The following is a 10,711-nucleotide window of genomic DNA, read 5'->3' as shown; positions in this document are numbered from 1 at the left end:
TGATGTAAAGTGAAACTGTGATTCTGACAGCCTCCATTTGGTCTGAATCCATCTTGCTCTTCACGAATTTTTCTTCCACAATCCTTCTCAACCTTTCCTCAAGTATATTGCGTAATTCTTGTCATTAACACTCAGTAGAGAATTACATCTGTAATTCTCACATTCAGTTTCATTTCCCATTTTATATGTGGGTACTATGTGAGATCTACTCCAATCATCTGAAATTCCTCCCTCTGTCCAGGCCTTCTAAACTATGCAGTGCAGCCACTGTAAGGATTTTATACCTCCATACTTGAGGCATTTCTGGTTCGAAAGTCATCTTCTCCAGCTGCTTTTCCACATTTAAGGCTTTTTCTACTTCAAGTATGGATATGCATGCCTGGTCAGCGTTTTTTACCACTGTGCTGTCACCGATTATTTTATATAGCAATTTTTCGAAGTAACTACTCCATACTTCAAGGATATCTTTTTCTTCTGTTTTCATGTCATCTTTATGATCTCTAATTCCCTTTTACATCACTCTTTCCTATAATTCTGAGCTTTTTCAACAGCCTCCAGAAACCTTTCCCCCCCTCTTGGTATTTATTCTGGGAGGACTTTGGTATGTTCTTACCAAAGTCCTCCCATTATTTTTGTTTAGCTAGTTTTACAGGGTCTTTAGCATTCTTACATTTGTCTCTGTATTCTCTAAAAGCACAAGCTGACCTGTTAGCGAGAATCGTTTGATATGCTTTCTTCTTTTCCTTCACGGTCTCGATAACGTCCTGTGTCCAACATGTAGTTCTTATTTTTCAATCCTTGCAGACAACCTCACTACATGCCTCTGTGACTAACTCAGTCAATGTTTACTTCAGGTCTTGCCACTAAATCTCCAAGTTTTGGTTCTCAAACTGTTTCATCCTTTCTTTAATAAGGTTTATGTATTTTAGTCTACAGTTCACACCTGAGAGCTGTTCAACTTTTATTCACTTTCAAACTTTCTTATATGTTCTTCTTTTCAATATAAATTTCAATTTTATTCTGCTCAAGACTAAATAGTGATCACTTCCAATTTCAAATCCTCTGTACACTCTGGTGTCCTGAACGAGGGAATAAACATCACTATCAACAATAACATAGTCAATGAGACTTTTGTATTCCTTGCCTCTTTTCTCCATCTGAAATTGGGCACATTTTTATGTTTGATCATGGTGTTAGTAGTAACCAGTACATGTCCTGAGCAGAAATCCAAAATAATTTTGAATGTCTGATAATCATTTCCTAATCCGCTATGAAATACCCAGCAAGGTACAACAACTTTTCACTTTTCATTGTGTCAGTTGCTTTCTCTAAAGCTTCAAAAGATTCCTCCACTTCTACCTTAGGTACGTCTGTGGGACCATAAGCACAAATATGTCTTATTGTCCAGTTCCTCATTCTGATATTTTCCCACATTCACTCTACTTGATATTGCCTGCCATTTAAGAAGATTAGCCTCGTAGTTATTGGTGAATGTATGGCTACTCCTTCTTTCTCTTGATTGTCATTGCCTGAATATAATATTTTGTAATTATTACTCAAAAAATCTCACCATATTTTGTCGTTTATGTTTCAGTCACCCCAAATATGTCGTTCTGGTGCTTATCCAATTCCTCAGCTAGCTCCATTTCTTTGCCATTCAGGCTTCTTATGTTGAGATTACTGATTTTGAACTCTGATGATGGGGGGGGGGGGGGGTGGGGGGGGGGGGGGGTGGGGGGGGGGGGGGGTGGGGGGGGGGGGGGGTGGGGGGGGGGGGGGGTGGGGGGGGGGGGGGGTGGGGGGGGGGGGGGGTGGGGGGGGGGGGGGGTGGGGGGGGGGGGGGGTGGGGGGGGGGGGGGGTGGGGGGGGGGGGGGGTGGGGGGGGGGGGGGGTGGGGGGGGGGGGGGGTGGGGGGGGGGGGGGGTGGGGGGGGGGGGGGGTGGGGGGGGGGGGGGGTGGGGGGGGGGGGGGGTGGGGGGGGGGGGGGGTGGGGGGGGGGGGGGGTGGGGGGGGGGGGGGGTGGGGGGGGGGGGGGGTGGGGGGGGGGGGGGGTGGGGGGGGGGGGGGGTGGGGGGGGGGGGGGGTGGGGGGGGGGGGGGGTGGGGGGGGGGGGGGGTGGGGGGGGGGGGGGGTGGGGGGGGGGGGGGGTGGGGGGGGGGGGGGGTGGGGGGGGGGGGGGGTGGGGGGGGGGGGGGGTGGGGTCGGCACTATGCATGAGGTATCTTGGAACGTATGCCCATCGGATAAGGGGGTTAAGTATAATACAAACTCTCGTTTATAGGTGAAGATATTGATAAGTTTACATTGAGCTCCAATTGATGATACTTTGCAAGCAAGGTATTGCCAATAAACTGCAGTGAATTCAATACAGAAATGTATTGAAATCATTTAAATAAACAATTTTATTAATAATAAAAAAAAATCATTTTTTTATATCATATCTACCAAACTGATATTGTTCAATAAGTGTTAGAGGAGATCTCGCATACCAAATTTCTGCAAAGCCTATCACGGAAGAACACGGTACTTAGGGACGAAGAAAGTGACAAAGAGAAATTTTAAAAGTACTTCCTCGTTTTGCGGAAGTACTCTTTAAACATATATAATAGTGATCTAAATGATTAATCAATATTAAAATATCAAGATCAAAATATTTCAATGTTGTATTCATGCAGACCTATAGTTGTGGCAAAAATAGTATGCCTGCAACAGTACTATAGATCAATTCGATATTCGATAATTGATAGAAATATTCTTGAAGTCACGAATAGTTCTTGCAAAAATAACAGAAAACGATCAAACTTTCTACCCAGCTGATAGCACAACCAGAAGATGGCGGTAACGACTTGAGGTTATGTGGGCCATAAAAAATATATTTTTAAATAAATCAATGGATCTTTTAATAAAAATAAACTTCTATTAAAAGATATTATATAATAGATTCACAATTACTAATTGTAAAGATTTTTGAAGTTTAACTTTTGGCTTTTGTAAAGGAATATTTAATACACCTTTTCTAAATATTAATAAAAGTATCATTTGTTCCGAGAAAACTGCGTTTCCTTGATTGGATGAATTGAAAAATTTTGTTCATCAATCTCTCTTTCCATAATACCTTTCAATTTTTGCTTTTCTCTGTACTTTTTATGTTTGTTTTGTTACATGTTTCCTTTTTGTAAAGTAAAAAATCAACGACCGTTTTAGAAACGCCCCTGGGGCGCAAAAAAGCTAAAACTGGTCAACTGAGGCCTCTTTAACCTACTCTACCACTATGCACTCTATCTTTATTTCCTCTCCTACTATCTGCTGACTCTCAGCCTATCTTACTCTACAGGCCGATGATGAAGATTTGTTGAACTCACAAATTATTTATTATGTAGGGAGCATTCAGAAGACCTTAAGAATAGATAGGTTTCCCGAAGAATACTTAGAGGAAGGGACCGGCATTATTTTCGCTTCTCGGCCTTTTGGCTATGATCAAAGAGTAGTATGTTTCCATTTGTAGTATTGAATATTCAGAAGACTTTAAGAATGGATAGCTTCCCAGTAGAATACCTAGAGGAAGGGACCGACATTATTAAGACAATATTCTCGAAATGGGGAGTAGTAAAAGATGTCAAAGTGGCAAATGATCCAGATATTCCAGATTGGAAGTCTGGTGAAGTCACGGTAGTGATCGAAATGAAAGCAGAAGTGCCAAATTTCGTTGTCATAGGATCAGCCACGTAATTGACCATTACCCTGGCGTTAAGAAGCAATGCTTCCAATGCGGATCCTTTGACCACTTATGGGTGAACTGCCCAAAAATTAGATGCAAAAACTGCCTTACAACAGACCATGCACTGGACAAATGTCAAATAACTTGCCTAAAATGGGGTCCAAGAACCTCAAAGTTGACACATGCCCATCGGACACCTACGCAGAAAAAATGGGAGGCACTATCACGCTAGCCAAACAATCACCAGAAAAGGCAAAGGATACAGAACAGGAAGATTTTCTGACCCTGGAAGCTGCACTCGAGTCAACAACGACGAAATGTCATAAGATGGAAAAAACAAAAGCTGTTAAGCCTGTTGCAGAAAAGATCTGCAAAGAGACAGAAGAAACAGTCAAAAAACAAGCCGACACAAAAGAAGACAACAAGGACAATGCCACCGCCAAAAATACATAAGAGAATGAAAATGAAGCAATGGAAACAAACAACAACGCTTCTAAACGGCCGATAAGCCGAGTGGAAGGGGAAGCAAAAATGACTAAACCAGATAACAGTACACTGGTAGAAAACGAGATTGCCTACCAAGACCCCTTCCCCCGCGCGAGAGCACGAAAAACCTTCCGTTTCTTCTTAAAGAAGACCCCCGATATTTCGGAAAAATTCAAAGAAGCAATAAAAAAATAGGGGAACCTATACTTCTCATTGCAGGCAAAAAAGGACCAAAGGTAGTGAGCGCAAAATGGGCTGAACGTTTTATAGAAGATATAAGTGACATGACTCCCGAACAAGTCATAGGAGTTCTCGACATTGAAGAACAAGCAGAGATAGGTCTCTTTCCGCGATAATTTCAACCGATGGAAATAAGCTAGCCGAAGAAATCCTGACAGTTCACAACAAACGGAAGGCAAAATAATCACCTCATAGATTTTATTGTATAGTTTCCCCAGTCTTAATTCACACAGGAAGGGGTAGACCTGTGAACCCGTGCGGCGAAGGCTTAAACGAGGCGGTGCAGCTTCTTGTGGGCTGCATCACTCGGGCCAGGCTCTTTCCCCTTCCTTTTAGCTCCAAATTTGTAACCCACTTGTCCTTTGTGTTTTCAGCATTTTTGTTAGTCCTATCCTTTAGGTTTTTTTTAGTCTTCTCTTTTATTTGTTTTTTCTTCTTTCGTTTGTCAGACATCGGAAGAGATGGTTGACAATCGAAGGCTGTACGAACGGATATAGAGAGATGATGTCGGAGATTTTCTTGGGCCAGACCTGTTAATAGGTTAAGTGTGGCCAAGCAGGTCGACTGAGGTCTCTATAATACTTACTACTACTATCCTATCTACCTTTTTCTCTTCCTCTCTCGCTATCTGCTGACCCTCAGCACAACGTTTAGACTCCACAGGCCGGTGATGAAAGATATGAACTCCCATAATATCTTCTGCAATCGCTTCTCGGCCTTATGGCTAAGATTAAAGTGTAGCATCTGTTCTTACAAAGTTTTCGAGCTAAGTGAGAGTGCAGTATCTGTTCTTTCTAGTTGATAACTGATATCAGATACGGGTCCCATAGGGCCTCGAGATATCAAACTATCTAAGTACAGACACTTTAAACCCCAGACTGGGGAAAAGCAAATACGAGATATGGATAAGGACTTTATAGCCCCCCCCGCCCAAGCAATCTTCCAACGATGACGTCTGTCCGTCCTCGCATCCGGACCCTCGGCTTTGAGGTGGATGCTTCAACACCGGCAAGGACAATAGCGAGAGCTATTATGGACTATGTAGGAGCTGAAAACATATTTGGATTTACCCACTATGGGACGGAAGGTACCAAGTAGTTGTAAAGAACATAGAAACCAGAAATAAGCTACTTGCGGGTTTCGAATGTGGAGGGAAAAAATTTCCCCCTTCATGGTAGGAAGCATCTTAAAAATACTCAAAATACTGCGAATACGCGGAGAACGAGGACATCATTCAAAGCGTTTTCTCAAAGCGGGGCAACGTAAAGGAAATTCAGATTCACAACGGGGAAGTAAACATCTCCCTTGAGATGAAAACCGAAGTTCCCAACTTCATTCTCATAGGATCTGCCAGGGTGATGGTAAATTATCCTGGCGTAAAAAAGCAATGCTTTAGGTGTGGTGCCTTCAGTCATCTTGGGGCAGACTGCCTTCGACTAAAATGTAAAATCTGTCTTAAAACAGGCCATACACTAGATAAATGTAAAGCAGCTTGCCTCAAATGTGGTGCCATAGACCACAAAATGGACACCTACCTACGCAGAAAGGATGGGAGGTATCATAAGGTCAACAACAGTTACGACAGAACAAGAGTCCGAAAACCCAGACTTTCCAACTCTAAAAGAGGGCATACGGCAAAACAATGGCTGAAGAAGAGAAGACAGCTTCCACAGAAACCTCAGCATCCAAACCTAAGGAAGAGAAGAAGAAAGGCACACACGAAAAAGAAACAGCCAAAAAAACAAGCTGCCACAAATGATGAAACCACTGCAGAAGAAGAAGAAAAAGAAGATTAAGCTGAAAGTATGGAGACAAACAACACCCCTTTCAATAGACCAATCAGTCCAGAGGAAATGGAAACAAATAAACAAAATCAGATGAAAAATCAGATATAGCCTGCCAAGATCCTGCTCATGCGAAAGAAGGAAAGACGCTAAAGCATCTGTTAAAAGAAACCCCTGAGTTAGCATAAAAGTTCCAGAATGCAATAGCATAAATAGGAGACCCTGTACTCATGTCCACAGGCCAAAAAAGCCCTAAAGTAGTGACTGAGGTCACTCACTAGGTCACCCTAAAGTGAGGTCACTCCAGAATAAATAATAGGAGTTCTGGATATAGAGGAAAAGGCAGAAATAGCGTTCTTCAGAACTCTCCGCATGATAACTTTGGCCAAGGGCGGTAGGTTGGCAGATGAAATATTGACAACACACAACAAGAGGAAGTAGACCTTGTGAATTCCTTATACAGTCTTTAAGTCCACACAGGAGGGGGTGGAAGAGAAAACCCGAGCGGCGAAGGCTTACAGCGAGGCGGGCAGCTCCTTGTGGGCTGCATCACTCGGGTCAGTCTCTTCCCCCTTTCTTCTTTAGTTCCAAACTTGAAATCCTCTTGTCCTTTCTTTGTCCCTAGTTTATTTTTCAGACGCTCGTCAAGCATCTCAAGAGATGATTGACGGTCGAGAGCTGTACGAACGGATATAGGGAGATGATGTCAGCAGACCTATTTGGACACAAACCTCTTAATAGGTTAAAATGCCAAACAGGTCGACTGAGGCCTCTTTGATACCTACTACTATCCTCTCTACCTTTTTCTCTTCCTCTGTCACTATCTGCTGACCCTCAGCATAACGTTTGGACTCCACAGGCCTGTGATGAAAGATATGAACTCCCATATTATCCTGTGTCGCATTACGAATTTTGTGGTACAGCTGGTTAAGTCTTATTAAGTGAAATATATTCTTGAACTAGAAATTCTGCCCGAGCATGGATTGTCAGCATTTTACCTGACACTTCCATGAAACCAAGTACTCATTGCAGAATACAGGGCCAGTGTAAACAAAATGTGACATACAGGGAATCGATAGATAATGAAGCATATGATGTAAACAGATATGATAACTGTAAGAATAAATGCATCTAATACCTTGTGATTAGATGCATTTATATATACAAAAGATAGATACAAAGGATTAAACATATTCTTTTGTTCCAAAACGTTCCGCACAGAATTCAATTTATATCATAATGATGTCTATTATTCCTTCATCGGGAAAAATGCATTGAATTGGTTTGAAATGAATTAAATTAATGAACTGTTTTCCGACCAACTACCTTTTATACCTTGTCCACTAAGGAGAAACACATCTTAATGATTTTGACTGCGGTTCCATTATTAAGTTGTGATTAAAGTTTATGGTCAACTTCCGCTGATGTACTACCCTCAATATTCATTTTTGTTCAAGAAACGTCTATGTTTCCTCCCTTTCCAAAATGTAGATGAACATTTTGGAAAGGGAGAATTATTTATCCCTATTTCTATCTACTTGTATGTTGATTAGCTGTGTAACCTCTTCCGGAACGGAACTGAGAGAGAGAGAGAGAGAGAGAGAGAGAGAGATGTGATTTTAAGCAAAATTCTGATCAGATATGGGGAAAATTCTTCCGTGTGAGAAGGATTAAAAAAAAAAACAGGCTATAGAACTAAACTCATAGCGATAATTACACAGTTGTAGCAATGAAACGTGGGGCTAAACAGCATATTTCGTTGCTCAACATTTAAATAAACCCCTTATAAAGGTTTTATTTATATGGTGCAGAAAACAATATTAGGACTATCTATGAATCACTTAGACTCTTTAAGGCTACTCTCTATCCCGTCTTAAGGAGTCGTATTCATAGAATGCATTGGATATATTTCTTGATATTTTTTGCCATTATTCATACGGAAATTTTTTATTTATTTATTTTTTTTGTCTTAAGCTGAATGACACAAGCTATAATAATACGTGGTACTGTTCTAGCGCGTGTTAACTAATTTAATATTAGTTAACACGCGCTAGAACATAATAATAATTAATAAGGTATGCAAAAAATAAAAGCGATCTGAAATTACGGAGTACATTGAAAAAGGTGGTTAACTATGTCGTTTTTTATTTTTTTATTCATTTCTTTTATATATATATATATTACTGGACAGATAGAATACCTTCTCAGATTGATGTAATAAAATAGTCGAGATTAATAACTGATTCAAAATTTAATGTTGTATGAAACGAAGGCAGAAGTTACTTATAAATTAAAATATTAACAAATGAAATTGAATTTCAAATAATTAAAATAAATCACATCATGTTACATAATTTGATTCCTCGCGCTAGCGATTCAAATCAGGTACATTGAATCACGTATTCATGCATCAAAATAAAAAAAAAATTATCAATTCGTTGAATGGTTGCTATCGACGTTGAATTGCAATAAATAAGACACACGCCTTTTACAGACTTAATTCTGTGTTGATAATACATTCTGTCAATACACTTAAATCGTATTCAATAAAAATCAGAGATAGCTGAATACATCTCTAATGTAAAACATAACTGGTAATCGCTACTATATTTATTTTTTGTACAGTTCTTCATGAACACATCTATCTATCCGAAAGAAATGAAAGAAAAAAGAAGCAATTCTCCCATTAAATGACACTCAACATGTCGACAGATCAAGTTAGCATTTCTCCAAATTGAATTCAAAACAGTTCAATTATACATAGAGAAATGCGTGTCTTTATAATAAGGACTGGCTTAAAGGGGCGAAGCAAGAATGCTTTTCCTCTTCCCCGTTATCTGTAGAGGACAGTGTACGGATAAGGTGTTATTGAGCTATTAAAGCTCTGATCATGGCAGGAGGGTAACAGCAATAGCCGAGCCTCAGTTAGAACTTCATTGGCTACAGCATTGCCATCTGTTACCCTCCAAGGGTATTGGTTTGAATGAATTAATCACCGCATCTCGCGATCGATTGAGTCATATCATACTGTATTCCATTATATTTTGAAAGGCTGTATTTGAATTTTACTTATTTTTTTTGAAATAATAGTATATAAATACATTGAACATTTTAATTTATATAATATTATTTATTTTCAGTACTTTCTAATAATCTAATCTCGAAATAAATGGCAATTGTCTACCTGCAAAATCACATTAATTGCATACACATATATTCCTCATAAAAATATCGAACTTGCTCAGATAGCATGATTATTTATTCGTTGAAATAAGTTGTCATTAAGATGATTGCTTTTGAGTGTTTGTCATTTCTTCTAATGTATAAAATAGTTTTTTTTTAATATTCTTCTTTATATATTCACAAATGTTGTGTTGCTCAAACTTTCCATTTATAACAGTTTTTTTTCATAAAAAATGCCTTAAACCTTCTCTCTCTCGGCATTCTTCAATCAATCTGGTTAACTTCAAAGCAACCAGAACAGCCATGTGTTATTTATTGCAAGAAAGATCTCAATTAATCCGATTTGCTGATGCCCAGATCTGAAGACAGATTTCTTCTTGAACTGAATAATACCCCTATCATTTTTTCATACAAACATATTGTTTCATATGCTTGCTTAGCATCCGAAAGTGATGGTGTGCAACTAGTATAGCTATTATCTTACTTATACTCCTAACAATGGTCTCTTTTTTCCTCCCTTTATTTTCAATATCTTTATCACTTCTATTATATTAAATCACTCTGATAACATTTTGCCGCTGTATCACACATACCATTTGTGTTACTTCTCATATGTTAAAAACTAATATACATAATTGGTGACTTAGCGATATCCGATATGGTGATATGATCATATATGTTAAATTTCGCTCGTTTCAGATATAATAACTGAATGCTCAAAATGAAGGAGTAAAGAAAACTGAGAGAGGTGAAGCAAGGCTGTCTGCTTAGCCCACTACTGTTTGCTTTAGTGCCTGAGCAATTAACAGTACCCGGTGCTTGAGAGGTATTCCACTCCCATCCCCTTCCAAAGAAATTGAGGTAGTAGTCTATGCGGATGATTTAGTGGGGACTTTTATGGACAATGATTTTATATTCCGCTTTTTCGGACTTTTAGAAAAATATAGCCATCTCAACGGTCTAATATCCAACGTTGATAAAACGCAGCTACGCATATTATTATTATTATTATTATTATTATTATTATTATTATTATTATTATTATTATTATTATTACGGGAGACTCCAGGGAGTCCTTAGACTCATCGAGGGAGGCCCTAAACATCATGTCCACACAACTATACGACATTCTCACAGTATCTATCATACCTTGCCTTGAACGCACTCACCGTCAAAGCACCCACAACAGACTCTGACAGCTTATTCCACTCATTTACCACTTTAAAAGTAAAGAACCCAGCTCTAACATCCTTGCTAACCACACTCTTGCCCAGCTTCCATAGTTGTGCCCTAGTTCTCC

At 39.7% G+C, this 10,711-nt stretch overlaps 1 pseudogene; it reads left to right on the top strand.

The window, feature by feature from the left end:
* Positions 1-5,148: 5,148 nt before the first annotated feature.
* On the top strand, positions 5,149-5,312 carry LOC150105997 (U2 spliceosomal RNA; annotated as a pseudogene).
* Positions 5,313-10,711: the final 5,399 nt, after the last annotated feature.

The sequence above is a fragment of the Typopeltis vanoorti genome, chromosome 6 (assembly GCF_054136105.1).
Source record: "Typopeltis vanoorti isolate ZY-2024b chromosome 6, IOZ_Tvanoo_1.0, whole genome shotgun sequence".
NCBI lineage: Eukaryota > Metazoa > Arthropoda > Arachnida > Uropygi > Thelyphonidae > Typopeltis > Typopeltis vanoorti.
Note: the sequence above shows the minus strand (reverse complement) of the source record. Positions and strands in the feature narration are given on the sequence as shown.